This window comes from Sorex fumeus, unplaced genomic scaffold, assembly GCF_029834395.1.
Source record: "Sorex fumeus unplaced genomic scaffold, SorFum_2.1 ptg000030l, whole genome shotgun sequence".
Classification (NCBI taxonomy): Eukaryota; Metazoa; Chordata; class Mammalia; order Eulipotyphla; family Soricidae; genus Sorex; species Sorex fumeus.
In genome coordinates, this window is record NW_026606087.1 from 6,835,129 (window position 1) to 6,851,609 (window position 16,481).

The following is a 16,481-nucleotide window of genomic DNA, read 5'->3' on the forward strand; positions in this document are numbered from 1 at the left end:
GCCGTGCAGGGGGTATGGGGGGAGAGGGGAGAGGAGAGGGAAATTATTCAAAATGCAGCATAGAATTTTTTTATTTTTTATTTTACTTTTTTTAGTTTTAACTTTTTTTTTTTTTGGAAAGTGGTAGTGGTTTTTTTTTATTATATTTGTTTATTTTTTTATTTTTTTGAATCACTGTGAGATACAGTTACAGACTTACAAGCTTTCGTGCTTATATTTTAGTCATGCAATGATAGAGTACCCATCCCTCAACCAATGCCCATTCTCTACCACCAATGTTCCCAGTATCCCTCCCACCACCCCATCCCATGCCCCACCCCACCTCCACCCACCCCCCTGCCTTTGTGGCAGGCAGATTCCCTTTTTACTCACTCTCTCTTCTTTAGGGTGTTGTGGTCTGCAGGTATTAAGAGGCCATCATGTTCAGTCTATAGTCTACTTTCAGCACTAATCTCCCATCCCAAGTGGGTCCTTCAAGCATCCTTTACTTGGTGGTCCCTTCTCTATCTGAACTCCCTTTTCGCCCAGCATGTGAGGCCGGCTTCCAAGCCATGGAGCAATACTCCTGGTCCTTATCTTACTATCTTTGGGTATTAGTCTCCCATTTTGTTACTTCATATTCCACAAATGACTGCAGTCTTCCTATGTCTGTCCCTCTCTGACTCATTTCACTTAGCATGATACTCTCCATTTTATATGCAAATTTCATGACTATAGAAAATTTTTTAAGTTTAATATCTGAAAGGAATGTTAAGAGACATAAATACTGAAATGATCTAACCAACGTTTCCAAAGAAAGAACTTATATCTAACCAAAGTTACAAGAGGGAGAAGTGTTGTTTGAAGAACTGGGTAGGGGAGTGGGGAAGACAATACACGGCTGATGCACCTGTCTTGCATGTGGCCATCCCTGGTTTGAATTGTGGCACTTCCTACTGTACCCGAAACACCTCCAGGAGTGATCCCTGGGACAAAACCAGGAGTAAGGGCCAAGTACCTGTTCTGGCCAAAAAAATAAATAGCGACTAAGAACTTACACATTTTAATTAATTTATATTTTAATCTTTAGATTCAGCAAGTTCTAAGCAAAATAATTAAAACAAACCATTCCAAGACATAGTATAGTGAAACTGCAAAACACCAAAGTCAAGGAATGTTTCACCTTCCACCTTTCTAAGCCTGCAATCTTTACATAGTACATTTTAGTCACTTCTCTTTCTGTTCGGCTACTCCTAGCAAAGACCGGATGATGGCATGAGGATGAGGATGGAGCCGGTCAGTAGATGGAACATATCATGGCTCTGCAACTTGCCAGCTATGAGAACTTAGAAAACTTTCTCAACCTCTTATCTAAAAACTGAGTTAACAATGACTTACTTACGGATTTTCCATGAGACAACTGAGATCATCTGAATGTGTCTGAAATAGAGCAGTTCCTACTTCTTTCAAAGAAACCATTGGGAAGAGACTCTGTCTCCCAGACATTCCTGAATCTCTAGCCATGAGCTTGTTTTTCTTTGGAGGACCTCCAATTTTGAAGAAATTCTTCAATATTCTTTTCTTAATGGCTTTATTTCTTTAGTTAATGTCATGCACAGCTCAGAAAAAGAAAATTGCTGAGCTAGGTCTTTATATCACCTGGTTCTCTTCCCCACTTAATCTCTCTCTCTCTCTCTTTCTCTCTCTCTCTCCTCTTTCCTCTCTCCTCTCCCTCCCCCATACCCTTAATGTACTTCTAAATCTTTAAATCTGAGCTCTGTATATCTGGCTCCCATGCTGTAATCAGATCCAGGAGGGACCAATTGTCTTAAGCCAAGGATAAAGTGGCAAGGCAAGGTAAATGCTTACATAGTCTCTAAGGATAATTGCTGTGCTGTGAATTTTAAGTCAGCTCATCTTTGCAATAAGGATTGAGCATTATATCATATATGGGGCTGGTGGGGAGAAGAGGAAGTTTGCCATGTTTTTGCCCAATTCCACTGCACAATTTGAGTATTAACCACTTCTCACCTATACATATGCATTGTGTGCTTAAACCTTGGTTGTTTGATTGGATACTAGATAGATTCTGCACTGCTCAAACAGCCTTCCATCCAGTCATAACTCTGCTAAAGATACCAACTGAGCATTCTGTGTGAAAAGCTCAGCACTGAAGCCAAATAATTTAAAATGATACATGACCTCTCTTTTCTGAGAACCTATTAGGAAAAGGGGTAAGAAAGCTCATTTCATCATTATATAATTAGGAAGCTCTCATAAGTTGTCTAGCACCTCCTCCTTCCCAACCTAGTCTCTGAGCGGTAGGGCGTTTGCCTTGCACGCAGCCAACATGGCCGACCCGAGTTCGATTCCTCCGCCCCTCTCGGAGAGCCCGGCAAGCTACCGAGAGTATCTCGCCCGCACGGCAGAGCCTGGCAAGCCACCTGTGATGTATTCGATATGCCAGACACAGTAACAACAAAATCTCCAATGGAGACGTTACTGGGCCCGCTCGAGCAAATCGATGATCAATGGGAGGGCCATTTAATTTTTATTAGTGAAACACCATGAGGTACAGTTGTAGACTTACAAATTTTTGTGCTTGGGTTTCAATTATACAATGATCAAATACCCATCCCTCCATCAGTACCCATTTTCTACCACCACGGGTTCCAGTATCCCTCCCACCCCCCATCTCCCCACCCCACCCTGCCTCTGTGGCAGGGCATTCCCTTTTGTTCTCTCTCTCCTTTTATTGAGTAAAATGCCGGTGAAAGGTGGTTATAACTTAGTTGTTATACTTTGGGTGTTGTGGTTTGCAAAAGAGGCATTGAGTGGCAATCATATTTGGTCTATAGTCTACTTTCAGCATGCATCTCCCATCCTGGGAGGATTCTCCCAACACCCTTTACTTGGTGCTCCCTTCTCTATCTGAGCTCCCTTTCCCCCTAGCATGTGTATCTGGCCTCCAAGCCATGGAGCAAAACTCTTGGTACTAATCTTGGCCACTCTCGGGTGTTAGTTTCCTATTTTGTTACTTTATGTTCCCCAGATGAATGGAATCTTTCTATGTCTATCCCTCTCTTTCTGACTCATTTCACTTAACATGATACTTTCCAAGTAGTATCACTTGTATGTAAATTTCATGACTTCATCTAGTCTCTGATTTTTAGTCTCTGATGTAAATTTTCCAGGGAAAAGTAGTTTAGATCTCTGTGAAAAATCTTCCATGATAGACTATCTGAACACGGAAAGTTGTGCTTGCAGCTGGAAAGTTCCCACCATGCATTAAAGAGCATACAGTGCTAATCTGCAAAGCAAAATGTGGAGCTGGTTTCTATATTACAGCTATACCAAGTAGTTTGCTTGTCCCGTGACTTGCTATAGGAAACAGTATTCATCAAGTTCTTAAGGACAGCAATCTATTCTCTTGAATTTGAACCTTACACTTATGTATTCTGAATCAAAAAGTTCTCTCACCCAGAGAGAGATCTACACCTGTATAAATGGAATCAATATACTCCCCCCTATTCATAATGCTAAGTATAACAGTCATTCATTGACATTTTACTCAATAAAAACAAGGCTAAGAGCATTTGGAAATATGAAAAGAGTAATTGGTTAGCTAGAGACCATTGAACAAAGGAATGATATAGTGATGGTTCCCTATGGTTCCCCCTGGCGCCGTATAATCCCATCAGTGGCCAAGACTCAGAGACTATAAAATCCAGATCCCGGACGAGAACAGTGCAGTCTTCTGCCCCCGCGCCTGGGTGTTCCTTCCCGGAGCCCGTTGGAGGGGAGCGGGTTGAGCTTTCCTCCCCGCCCCGACCAGGGCTCCGGCAGCCGAAGACCTCCAGGACCAGCCACCACCATGCTGAGACCACTCTCCGCACACATGAAGGTACTGGCAGAGGGACAAAGCCACGCGGGTTCCGGGGCCGAGACCTCCAAGCCTACTCGAATTGGAGTCGAGCATCTTCCACCCAGATCCTCCAAATTCCAGTAGGCGGGGGTCACACCCACCACCTGGCCCCCTGGCGCCGTGTAATCCCATCAGCGGCCAAGACTCAGAGACTATAAAATCCAGATCCCGGAACCGCGCGGTCGCGCGACATCTTTTTTTTTTCCCCCTTTATTTTATTTTATTTTTTTTAAAGTTGTAGATTTACAATTTTTTGTGCTTTGGTTTCAATTATACAATGATCAGATACCCATCCCTCCACCAGTGCCCATTTTCCACCACCATGGATAATATCCCTCCCACCCCCATCCCCCTATCCCCCCTGTCTCTGTGGCAGGGCAATCCCCTGTGTTCTCTCTCTCCTTTTGGGTGTTGTGGTCTGCAAAAGAGGCATTGAGTGGCAAACATGTTCAGTCCATAGTCTACTTTCGACATGCATCTCCCCTCCTGGGAGGATCCTCCAAACATCCTTTATTTGGTGCTCCCTTCTCTATCTGAACTGCCCTTACCTCTAGGATACCCGGCTGGCCTCTAAGTTATGGAGTAATCCTCCTGGTGCTGATCTCAGCTATTCTTGGGTATTAATCTCATACTTTGTTACTTTATATCCCCCAGATGAATGCAATCTTTCTATGTCTATCCCTCTCTTTCTGACTCATTTCGCTTAGCATGATACTTTCCATATTGTACCACTTGTATGTAAAGTTCATGACTTCATCTTTTCTAACAGCTACATAGTACTCCATTGTGTAGATGTACCAAAGTTTCTTTAACCAGTCATCTGTTCTTGGGCATTCAGGTTTCTTCCAGTTTCTGGCTATTGTAAAGAGTGCTGCAATGAACAAACAAGTGCAGATGTCACTTCGACTATACATTTTTGCCTCTCTGGGATATATTCCCAGGAGTGGTATTGCTGGGTCAAATGGGAGCTCAATTTCTAATTTTTTGAGAATCGTCCATACTGTTTTCCAGAAGGGCTGAACCAGTGGACATTCCCACCAACAGTGAAGGAGTGTCCCTTTCTCGCCACATCCACGCCAGCATCGGTTGCTTTTGTTCTTTTGAATGTGGGCCAGTCTCTGAGGTGTGAGATGGTATCTCATTGTGGTTTTCATCTGCATCTCCCTGATGATTAATGATGTAGAGCATTTTCTCATGTGCTTTTTTGCCATTCGGATTTCTTCTTTGAGAAAGTTTCTGTTCATTGCATTGCCCCATTTTTGGATGGGGTTGGATGTTTTCTTCTTGTGGAGTTTAACCAGTATTTTGTATATCCTGGATATCAACCCCTTGTCAGATGTGTATTCAGTGAATATCCTTTCCCATTCTGTAGACTGTCTTTGTATTTTGGTCACTGTTTCTTTGGAGGTGCAGAAGCTTCTTAGTTTAAGATAGTCCCATTTATCTATCTCTGTTTTCACTTGCTCGGCCAGTGGCGTGGCATCTTTGAAGATACCATTAGCTTCAATGTCATGGAGGGTTTTGCCAACTTTATCTTCAATGTACCTTATGGTTTCTGGTCTGATGTTGAGGTCTTTAATCCATTTTGATCTTACTTTTGTACATGGTGTTAGGCAGAGTTCTGAGCCTATTTTTTTTGCATGAAGCCGTCCAGTGATGCCAACACAATTTATTAAAGAGGCTTTCCTTACTCCACTTCACATTACTTGCACCTTTATCAAAGATTAGATGAGCATATGATTGAGGAGAGATGTCAGTGTATTCAACCCTGTTCCATTGGTCTGCAGTTCTGCCTTTGTTCCAGTACCATGCTGTTTTAATTATTACTGCTTTGTAGTACAGTTTGAAGTTCGGGAGGTTGATTCCTCCCATTTTCTTTTTCCCATGAATTGCTTTAGCTATTCGTGGGGGCTTATTGTTCCATATAAATTTCAAGAGTGTTTGCTCCATTTCTTTGAAGAATGTCATGGGTATCCTTATAGGGATTGCATTGAATTTATACAATGCTTTCGGTAGTATTGCCATTTTGACAATGTTAAGTCTCCCAAGCCATGAGCAGGGGATATCTTTCCATTTCCGCATGTCCTCTTTTATTTCCTGAAGTAGCGTTTTGTAGTTTTCTTTGTACAGGTCCTTCACTTCCTTATTTAAGCTGATTCCTAGGTACTTGATTTTCTGGGGCACAATTGTGAACGGGATTGTTTTTTTCATGTTGCTTTCTTCTCTCTCACTGTTTGCGTATAGGAAAGCCATGGACTTTTGGGTATTGATTTTATAACCTGCAACTTTACTATACGAGTCTATTGTTTCTAGGAGTCTTTTGGTGGAGGTTATTGGGTTCTCTAAGTAGAGTATCATATCATCTGCGAATAGTGAGAGCTTGATTTCTTCCTTTCCTACCTGAATGCCCTTAATATCTTTTTCCTGCCTAATCGCTATTGCAAGTACTTCCAGTACTATATTGAACAGCAGTGGAGAGAGTGGGCATCCCTGTCTCGTCCCTGATCTTACAGGGAAGGCTCTCAGTTTTTCCCCATTGAGGATGATGCTTGCTGTAGGCTTGTGGTAGATGGCTTTAATTATGTTGAGGAAGGTCCCCTCTTTACCCATTTTGGCTAGGGTTTTCATCATAAAGGGGTGCTGGATCTTATCAAATGCTTTCTCTGCATCTATTGATATGATCATATGCTTTTTATCTTTTCTTTTGTTGATTGGTGGATTATGTTGATTGATTTCCGAATGTTAAACCATCCTTGCATCCCTGGGATGAATCCTACTTGGTCATGGTGTATGATCTTTTTGATGAGTAGTTGGATTCTATTTGCTAGTAGTTTGTTGAGGATCTTTGCATCTGTGTTCATCAGGGATATCGGCCTGTAATTCTCTTTCTTTGTGGTATCTCTGTCTGCTTTTGGTATCAGTGTGATATTTGCTTCGTAGAAACTGTTCGGAAGTGTTTTTGATATTTCAATTTCGTGGAAAAGCTTAAAGAGCATCGGGAGTAAGTCCTCTTTAAAGATTTGGAAGAATTCACTAGTGAATCCATCCGGGCCAGGGCTTTTGTGCTTGGGGAGACTTTTTATTACCATTTCAATTTCCTTGATGGTGATAGGTCTGTTCAGGTATTCCAGGTCTTCTTGGTTCAGCCTTGGGAGTCTGTAGGAGTCTAGGAATTTATCCATTTCCTCGAGGTTTTGATGTTCCGTGGCATAAAGCTTCTCAAAGTACTCCCTGAGGATCCTCTGAATTTCTGTGGTTTCTGTTGTAATGACCCCCTTTTCATTTCTGATTCGGTTTATTAGGGTTTTCTCTCTCCCTTTCTTTGTGAGTTTTGCTAGAGGCTTATCGATCTTGTTAATTTTCTCGAAGAACCAGCTTTTGGTTTCATTGATCTTTCGGATTGTTTTTTGGGTTTCCATCTCGTTAATCTCTGCTCTGAGTTTTATTATTTCCTTTCTCCTGTTCGGGTTGTGCTCCTTTTTTTGGTCCTTCTCCAAGCTCTTAAGCTGTGAGGTTAGGTTACTTATGTGTGCTCGCTCCTCCTTCCTGAGGAATGCTTGTAGAGCTATAAACTTTCCTCTTAACACAGCCTTTGCTGTGTCCCATAAGTTTTGGTAACTCGTGTTCTCATTTTCATTCGTTTCTAGGAATCTTTTGATTTCCTCTTTGATTTCCTGTCTAATCCACTCGTTGTTCAATAGTGCACTGTTTAATTTCCAGGTGTTTGATTTAGTTTTCTGTTTTTGTATGTGATTTACTTCTAATTTCAGCGCATTATGGTCTGAGAAGATTGTTGATACAATCTCTACCTTCTTAATTTTATGGAGGCATGTTTTGTGGCTCAGCATGTGGTCTATCTTGGAGAATGTTCCATGTACGCTTGAGAAGAATGTGTATTCAGCTTTTTGTGGATGAAGTGTCCTGTATATATCTACTAAGTCCCTTTCTTCCATTGTTTCCCTCAAATGAAGTATGTCCTTGCTAAGCTTGAGTCTGGTTGATCTATCAAGAGGTGACAAAGCAGTGTTGAAGTCTCCCACTAGTATTGTGTTGCTATTGATGTCTTTTTCCAAATCTATGAGTAGTTGTTTTAAGTACTTTGCTGGTCTCTCATTAGGTGCATATACATTTATTATTGTAAGTTCTTCCTGTTGTACAGATCCTCTGATCAATAAGAAATGGCCTTCACTGTCTCTTATGACCTTCCTCACTCTGAAATCGATGTGGTCTGATATAAGGATGGCTACCCCAGCTTTTTTATGGGAGCTGTTTGCCTGTAGGATTGTTTTCCAGCCTTTGACTCTGAGTCTGTGTTTGCTTTGACTATTGAGATGCGTTTCTTGCAGGCAGCAGAATGTTGGGTTCAATTTTCTAATCCATCCTGCCACTCTATGTCTTTTAATTGGTGCGTTTAGCCCATTGACATTGAGAGAGATTATTGTTATGGGATTTTGTCCCATTGTTCTGTTAAAATTTGGTGTATTTGAGGGGCCTTTCTTGCCTTAAAGTAGCCCATTTAGTTGTTCTTGTAACCATGGTTTTGAGTCTATGAAGTTCCTGAGCTGTTGTTTGTCTGTGAAACTGTGTGTTGTTCCTTCTATTATGAATGAGAGTCTTGCTGGGAAAAGTATTTTGGGGGAGGCATTTATTTCATTGAGTTTTTTTACTATGTCCCACCACTGTTTTCGGGCCATGAGGGTTTCATCAGAAAAATCAGCTGTGAATTTTAAGGATGCTCCTTTGTAAGAGATTTCTTTCTTCGATCTTGCTGCTTTCAGAATTTTGTCTCTGTCTAAGGTTTTGGTCATTTTGATCAGAATGTGTCTTGGGGTATTTTTATTCGGATTTCTTCTAGCTGGTACCCTTCGGGCCTCCTGAATGTGGTCACAAGTTTTCTTCAGCTCTGGAAATGTTGTAGCAATGATTTCTTTGACAGTTTCTTCTTCATCGAGGTTTTCTTCCTGTCCCTCTGGGACTCCAATAATTCTTATGTTACCCCTCTTGGCTTCATCACGATCTTCTCTTGCCATCTGTTCCCGAATTGTGAGTCTCTTTTCCATTTTCTGCTCTTTTCTGGAGAGTCTCTGAACTTGATCTTCGAGCTCACTGATTCTGTTCTCAGCCGCTCTTACTCTGCTGCTGAGGCCTTCCACTGAGCTTTTCAATTCGCCTACGAGATTTTTCAGGTCTGACATTTCTGATTGCATTTTCCTCATTTCTGCCTTCAGATCCTCTTCTCTTCTATTGGCATTGGTTTCCATTGTTTCTTTTAATTCCCTAAGCATCCTAAGTAGCTCCCTTCTGAATTCCTTGTCAGAGAGGTTGTCTAACACTACAGTACTGTTGGTGTCATCTGGGCTAGACTCTTCAATATGAAAGTTTGGTGGGCTTTTGCGTTGCTTTACCATTGTGAGAGGTCTGGTTTAGTCCTTCACGTTCACTGTTACTATTCTGCTTGATATGCAGTGTAAGTTAAGATAGGCTTATGAGTTATTGGCTACTGTGTTTCTAGTGGCTGAGCTAAAATAGAGAAGTTTCCATCTAAGAAGTTAGCTTATGATTCCTATGGCATATGTAGTGGGAAAATGTTTCACGGCCGCGTCAGCGGCCGCGGCTCCGGAAAGACTCCCTGGCACTGGGCGAGGAGTTGGGAACGCCTCCTGTTTGGAATTGGAGCCGTTCAGCTTTGTTGCCCAGAGCTGGGCCTCTGTGCCCGTCCCACGCAGATCAGGGGTTGAAAACCAGCTGTCTAGGGGCTGTTTCTAGCTGCGCGTGCCCAGAGAGGGACCCAGGCCCTTGGGGGCGGGCTGTACCTGTTGGAATTGGAGCCCTTCAGCTTTGTTGCCCAGAGCTGGGCCTCTGTGCCCGTCCCACGCAGATCAGGGGTTGAAAACCGGCTGTCTAGGGGCTGTTTCTAGCTGCGCGTGCCCAGAGAGGGACCCAGGCCCTTGGGGGCGGGCTGTACCTGTTGGAATTGGAGCCCTTCAGCTTTGTTGCCCAGAGCTGGGCCTCTGTGCCCGTCCCACGCAGATCAGGGGTTGAAAACCGGCTGTCTAGGGGCTGTTTCTAGCTGCGCGTGCCCAGAGAGGGACCCAGGCCCTTGGGGGCGGGCTGTACCTGTTGGAATTGGAGCCCTTCAGCTTTGTTGCCCAGAGCTGGGCCTCTGTGCCCGTCCCACGCAGATCAGGGGTTGAAAACCGGCTGTCTAGGGGCTGTTTCTAGCTGCGCGTGCCCAGAGAGGGACCCAGGCCCTTGGGGGCGGGCTGTACCTGTTGGAATTGGAGCCCTTCAGCTTTGTTGCCCAGAGCTGGGCCTCTGTGCCCGTCCCACGCAGATCAGGGGTTGAAAACCACCGCACGACATCTTATCAGAACTTTTTTTTATGACATCTTATTGTCTCATTCCTACTTTGGACAAACTTGCAGGCTATCGAATGTAGCCTGCCCACAGGGCAGAGTCTGACAAACTCCCCGTGGCATACCAAATATGCCAAATACCAGTAACAATTATGGGTCTCATTCTCCTAAATAGCCTTGAATATAATCTAAGGGCTAGGATGAAAGAGACGTTACTGGGGCCTGCTCAAGGCAATCGACGAATAACAGGATGATGAAATGAAATGAAATGAAATGAAATGTTATTTTTAATGCTCTAATGAGTGGTTGTAAATATACTTGAAAAGGAAAAAGTTGGAAAATCTCAGCAAAGAAATAGGAAGTATCAGTAAATATAATGAATACATAAAAAGTACCAACTGGAAATTTTAAAAATTTATAAAGAAAGGGATTTAACAAAAGCCTTATGAGTGTGAGGACATCAGTTTGTTCCCCAACCTTGTACCACATGCAACAAGCATAATACCAGCAGCATTGGCACTGGGGATTCCTAGTGCACCCATAAAGAATACACCACATATCCAGGGAAACACAAGTAAATGTATGAACACTACAGTCAAATGTGCAACCCCCAGAAAACACCATCGATGTGCAAGAACTAAAGTCAGGTATATTGCAACAAAAATGGAAAAGAAGGGGAATAAGTAAAATAAATGAGTAACTCTTAAAGCAGCAAGAAATAAGCATTTTTTTCCTAGTGTCCTAGAATGCATCAAGCACAATACTGGCAGTTCTACTGTCTGAACTTAACTGTCCATAATCCCAGGTATCATAAAAAAATACTATAAGTATATAAGAATATAATTATAAAAATTTTTCAGGTAACCCACAGGAAGGCAGGAAAATGAAGTAGAAAAATGAAACTAAACAGAACAGAAAACAAAACCAAAATGACATATATTCTAAGATATTAATGTTTTCATTAACTACAAGTAGTTTAAATAGATTAATTTAAAAGAAGTGGTACAATCATATACTGTCTATAACAATGCACTTCATGGCCAGAGAGATGATACAAGAAGGCATTTATTTGTCTTTCATGCTGCTGGCCCTATTAAAATCCCAGATACCATATATGATCCCCTGAGAACCACCAGAGGTGATTCCTGAATTCAGAGCCAGGTATGAGCACATTCTCAGGGTGTAACCTAATCTTCCCCCCAGAAAGACTCACTTCAAATATAATGATATGCATGGATCAAGGGATCAAAAGGATGGGAAAAGTTTTACAAGCATTAAAGTAAAACAGAAATGATCATATTAATAAAAAAGCAAGTGTGTTTCAGAGACAATAAATAATCAGAGCCACAGAGGAACACATTTAGCAATAACAGGGTAAACATACTAAAAAATAGAACAACTCCAACTTGATATTCACCAAACGTGACCTGCAAAATCATGTGAAACAATAATAGAAATAAAAGGAGAAATGGACAAATCAAAACACAATTTTATCTGGTGATTTCAACACCCCATTTCAAAAATGAAATAAATAGAAAATCAGCACATGTGAAAAAAGCTAAGAGCACATTCAAGCAAAAAAGATCTAATTAACACTTATAGAAAACTTACTCATTAAGAGCTTTATACACATTCATCTCAGTGCCTATGGAACATAAACCCAAGTCAATCTTACCCTGGGCTGTAAAACAAGCCACATTTTTAAGCCAGAGAAAAAACATTCTAATCACATTATAATAAAGCTTGAACTCACCATCAGAAAGGTAAAAGGAAGATCTCCAAACATCTTGGAAACTAAACAAATACTTCTTTTTTTCTCTTTTTCTCTTTGTTTTTTCTTTTTTGGCTTTTTGGGTCACACCCAGCAATGCACAGGGGTTACTCCTGATTCATGCACTCAGGAATTACTCCTGGTGGTGCACGGGAGACCATATGGGATCTTGGAATTGAGCCCAGGTCAGCCACATGCAAGGCAAACACCCTACCCGCTGTGCTATCGCTCCAGCCCAACACATACTTCTAAGTAATCCACGGATGACAAAGGAAGTCTCAAGAGAAAAAAAAATTATTTTATTTTTTGTTGTTGTTTGCTTGTTATTGCTGCATTCAGTACAGCATCTTTTATGCTATGTAAGGACTGCACACTTGGTTTGCATTCATTCTTGTCCTGTAGTGCCAGGGTTCAAATTCATGCACTCCTACACACAAGGCAGGTGCTCCTCTATGGAGTAACATGCATTCAAGGAAAGTGGGAAGGTGCTGTGAGTACCTTGAACTAAATTAGAAATAAAACATACAGGTCCGGGTCACTGGGACCTTAAGACAGCTGCTACCTGGACCCTTACTAACCATGCTGTCCCGTGTAGTAGTTTCTGCGGCCATTGCAGCAGTCCCTGCTCTAAAGAACGCAGGCCTCCTCAGGTCAGGGGTATTGCAGGCAACAAGGATTTTTCACACAGAGCAGCCAAGTCTCGCCCTTGTCCCACCTCTTCCTGAACATGGAGAGAAAGTACGTATGAAGCTGATCCCTGAGGAATTTTTCCAGTTCCTTTATCCTAAAACTGTTGTAACAGGACCCTATGTGCTTGGTATTAGGCTTATCTTGTATTTCCTATCCAAAGAAATATAGGTGATTACCCCAGACACTTTCTCTGCCATATCAACAATAGGATTGCCTGTCTATTAGGTTAAAAAATATGGCGCCTCTATTGAAAAATTTGCTGATAAACCCAATCAACAAAAAATTGCCCAACTAGAAGAGGTGAAAGAGGCTTCCTTCCAGCAAATTAACGATGCCATTGAGATGGAGAAGCCACAGCAGGCACTGATTCAAAAGTGCCATTACCTTTTTGATGTCCAGAGGAATAACATTGCTATGGTCTTGGAAGTTACTTAATGGGAATGGCTGCATAGAGTACACAAGGAGGTAAGGAATCGCCTGGACTATAATATCCATTCAGAATATGATGCATCGCAAAGAGCAGAAGCACATGATTAACTGGGTGGAAAAGCACATGGTGCAGAGCATTTCTGCCCAGTAGGAAAAGGAGACAATTGCTGAGTGCATTTCAGATCTAAAGCTGCTGGCAAAGAAGGCTCAATCACAGCCAGTTATGTAAGATGCCTGGCCCCACTGAGACGGCTAGAGGCAGTTGACACTAAATAGAAACCATTCTGCTTGACTGAATCTTTCTGTTTTGCTGTCTACTGAAGTTACGGTTTACCTTTCAAGTTCAATTTTAGTGAGAGAATGAAAGAATCAGCAATCCATTGGCTAGTGAGATGTTTCTCATCCTACTTTCTCTGTGTTTTGAACAGTTCCGTGACCACATTTAAATACACAGTTTGTCTTTAGTAAAATTTGGTGCCTGACTAAAGATTGTCCAGTTGTATTTTAAGCTTGTAATTAATTCTATCATCTTGAAATAAAGTAACTGTTGAAACAAGGGAAAAAAGAAATAAAATATATAAAAATTTGTGGGACATGAATAAATAATGTTGAGGAAAAAAATGTAGTACTAGATGCATACCTTAGAAAAGAGGAAGTTTCTCAAATGAACGATCTAATTTATCCCAACCATCTTGGGGAGGAAGCAAAATAGAAACCAGAGACATAGTATATAAGTCACTTGCTGTATATGTGGCTGACTTCAGTTCAAATCCCCGGAACCATATATGATTCCCTGAATACAACCAGGGATGACTCCTGAACACAGAGACAGGAATCACCCCAGAACACTGCTAGGTGTGGCCCTCAAAAAAGAGCGAAATAGATCCAAAGTGAACAAAAAGAAAGGAAATAACAAAGAACAGAAATCAATGATGTTGAAAATAGAAAAGTAATAAATAAAACTAACAAAACAAGGTATGAGTTGCTTGAAAAGTAATAAAATTGACAAATATCTAGAATTAAAATGAATAAAAAGACATAATTTTCAATATCAGGAATTAAACAAGGGGTGTCACTATAGATCTTCTGGACATCAAAGGATAATATGAAAATACTTAAAACAAATTTACATTCTTAAATTTGACAACTTACACAAAATGAGCCACTTAAAAAAAAAAAAACCTACCACAACTCACCCAGTACAAATTGGGTTTTTTGTTTTCTTCTGTTTGGGTTTGGTTTGGTTTGAGGGCCACACCCAGCAGTGCTAAGTACTTACTCCTGGTGGGCTCACAAGCCGTATTGGATGCCAAGGATCTAACTCAGGTCAGCCGTGTGCAAGGTAAATTTGCCCTATATGCTCACTATTGCTCCAGCTTCCAAAATAAACTGTTTTAATATTACAGTAATTCAATTCCTATTTTTAAACTTAAATAAGTAAGGAAATAAATCTCTAGAAATAAATTCTCCAGTTTCACTGGAGAATTCTAAGAAGAAGAATACCAAGTCTACATTTTCTTGCAAGAAACAAAAGAGGAAGAAATTCTTTTAAACATTTTATAAAACTAAAATTATCCTCCCATAAAAGCTAGAGAAAAATCTATGAAAAAAAAGAAAAGTACTGACCTTGCAGGATATTTCCCCAGTGAATATAAATACAGAAGCCCTTAGCAAAGTACTAGCAAATACAACTTGACAATATATCTTTAAAAATCACACAGTATGACCAAGTATGCTTTATTCTAAGGATATAGGCTAACTCATTATTCAGAACCAATCAATATAACCTACAATATTTATACAAAAAAATTAAAAAAATATTATCAACCCATCACTGCAGAAAAATCATAACTATTCAACATCTAGTAATTTTTGTAATTCCAGGAAAATAATAATAGAGGGGGAAGTCCTCTACCTAATTAAAAGTATCTACCAAACACAAAATATTCAGCTAATAGAATAGTGAAAAACTTAGAGGATTCCCCATAAAATGATGAACAAATCAAGAATGTCCACAGTCAGTACTCTTATTCAACATAAGAATATAAACAACAGAGTCAGAATTTTTATTTAGTGAAATAAGGCAATATACCTGATTCAGTATATGAGATCAGAAAGAAACAAATGAAACTGTCTCTATTTGAAGATGATGTGACTGTGTAGAAAATTTCAGAGCATTTACAAAATAACTCTTATAGCACTGTAGCACTGTCCTCCTGTTGTTCATCGATTTGGTCCCCAGCATGTGGAGAGCTGAAGGGGGAGTAAAAAAAAAGAAAAGAAATGAAAAAAATGTTTTCCTCAATTAAAAAAAAAATAGTACTTTGGGTATTGATGCTTATATTTTTAATGAAGCAAAATAGTTTTATTAAAAGAATTTACTTAGAGAAATGCTGAGGGGGAAGGGAGGAAAAGAGCGGAGAGAGAGGGAAAGACAGAAAAGAGAAGTGTTCGAGAGAGATCATGAGCCTCTCCAGATTGAACAAAAACCAAGGTACTGATACTTTTAAAGAGCGCTTGCCATTATTTTTTGCGTAAGCAACTAACTGATGGAAAGCAAGGAAAGGGTGGCTTATTAATGATAATAGGTAAACTCACTGAAATACTACGAAGATTATTTTATACATGATAGTACAAATAAGGACAGTGACAGTACAAATAAAGTCAACTACACTTTCCTGAGTTTTCAGCAAAGGGAAAGATACTTAAAATCCTTTATAGAAGCCAGAGTGAAAAAAATCATTTTATTGGAAGTACACTTAGGTTTTTTAATTACTCATGATTAGGAGCCAGAGAGATAGTTCAACAGGTAGGGCATTTGCCTTGCATGCTCAATTCCTGGCTCCCCATTTAATACCCTGGGCACCACCAAGAGTGATCCCTGTGCACAAAGCCAGGATTAAGCCCTAAGCATGGACCTATATGGCTCCAAAACAAACAACAAAAAGGAAACCTCATGATGGGCTGGAGATAGTACAAGAGGTAAAGCAACTTAAATAAGTCTTATAATTATGATAAATATTAATATGTCAAATATCGTATTTATAGGTACTAGCAATGAATATATAAACAGAGCAGTTACAAGTATAAATTTATTTAAAATATTCAAGTGGAAACTACATAATGCTGATAAAATATACAAAAAATTTAAATTAATTGAAATATTTCATATTTATTAATGGAAGGGCTGGAGCAATAGCACAGCGGGTAAGGCATTGCCTTGCATGCGACTGATATGGCCAACCAGGGTTTGATTCCTCTGCCCCTTTCAGAGAGCCCGCAAGCTACCTAGAGTATCTCGCCCGCACAGCAGAGCCTGGCAAGCTCCCTG

The 16,481-nt window shown here is 40.6% G+C and overlaps 1 pseudogene; it reads left to right on the top strand.

Moving 5' to 3' along the window:
* The first annotated feature begins 12,610 nt into the window (after positions 1-12,610).
* LOC130025162 (ATP synthase F(0) complex subunit B1, mitochondrial-like) lies at positions 12,611-13,689 on the top strand (annotated as a pseudogene).
* The last annotated feature ends 2,792 nt before the right edge of the window (positions 13,690-16,481 follow it).